We start from the raw sequence: 1,110 nt of genomic DNA, 5'->3' as shown, positions 1-1,110 counted from the left end.
CGGTACCATAGACTTTTTCTATTGAAAAAGTTTCTCGTTACAAGAGGCTTTTTCTATTGAAAAAGTGTCTCGGTGCAAGATACTTTTTCTATAGAAAAAGTGTCTCTACATGAAGCTTTTTCTATTGAAAAAGTGTCTCTGTACAAGAGACTTTTTTATAGAAAAAGTTTCTCTGTACAAGAATCTTTTTCTATAGAAAAAGTAACTCGGTACAAGAGGCTTTTTCTTGTGAAAAAGTGTCTCTGTACAAGAGAATTTATTTTAAAATTAATAAGTGTTGACTGCCTCAAATATTTAAATATATATAATAATAATAATATATGGACGAAAAAGTAAAAATTCGAAAATTTTGTTATTTTAAACAAAAGTGTCTCTGTACATGAGACTTTTCTATAAAAAGTGTCTATATTAAAAAAACAAGATACTTTTTCTATAGAGTGTGTCTATAAAAAAAGAGTCTGTGAAAATAAACTTTTTCTTTAATATCCATTATATTGTCATATTTTTATCAAATGTGTTTTCCTATATTCTACTAAGCTGCCCACTTCGAAAGATCAAAAAGTTTCTGAAGTATTGGATAAAATTTTTAAATTACTTGGCAATAAACGAAAGCTGCCATTTGGAACAATTTCCAAAAAAAATATTCAAATATATACAGTATTGGGAAGTTACAAACCGGCACCACATACTAAAAAGTAAGTTTTCAAAAGTTTTATTATTATTATTAATTTAAACAAAAGTGTTTCTGTACAGGAAGCTTTGTTTATAAAAAAAGTGTATCGGTACCAGAGACTTTTTTTATTGAAAAAGAGTCTCTGTACCAAGAGACTTTTTTATAGAAAAAGTGCTCTGTACAAGAGACTTATTTTTACAGAAAAATGTCTCGGAACAAGAGACTTTGTCTATAACAAGAAGCTTTTTCTACAGCAAAAGTGTCGTAGTAAAGAGGCTTTTTCTATAGAAAAAGTGTCTCTGTACAAGAGACTTTTTTATAGAAAAATTTCTCCGAACAATAGACTTTTTCTATAACAAAAGTGTCTCTGTACAAGAGGCTTTTTCTATAGAAAAAGTGTCTCGGTACAAGATGGTTTTTCTATAGAAAAAGTGTTC

General features: G+C 28.2%; 2 protein-coding genes across 10 annotated transcripts in view; both read right to left on the bottom strand.

The window, feature by feature from the left end:
- The window catches only part of LOC111687560 (hemicentin-2), a 419,747-nt gene that overhangs the window by 120,414 nt on the left and 298,223 nt on the right, over positions 1 to 1,110 (bottom strand). The gene's annotated exons all lie outside the window — the stretch shown is intronic.
- Positions 1 to 1,110, bottom strand: part of LOC111677164 — a 9,565-nt gene that overhangs the window by 4,721 nt on the left and 3,734 nt on the right. The window lies entirely within an intron of this gene.

Source organism: Lucilia cuprina, chromosome X (assembly GCF_022045245.1).
Source record: "Lucilia cuprina isolate Lc7/37 chromosome X, ASM2204524v1, whole genome shotgun sequence".
NCBI lineage: Eukaryota > Metazoa > Arthropoda > Insecta > Diptera > Calliphoridae > Lucilia > Lucilia cuprina.
This window is presented reverse-complemented; position numbering and strand designations above follow the sequence as displayed.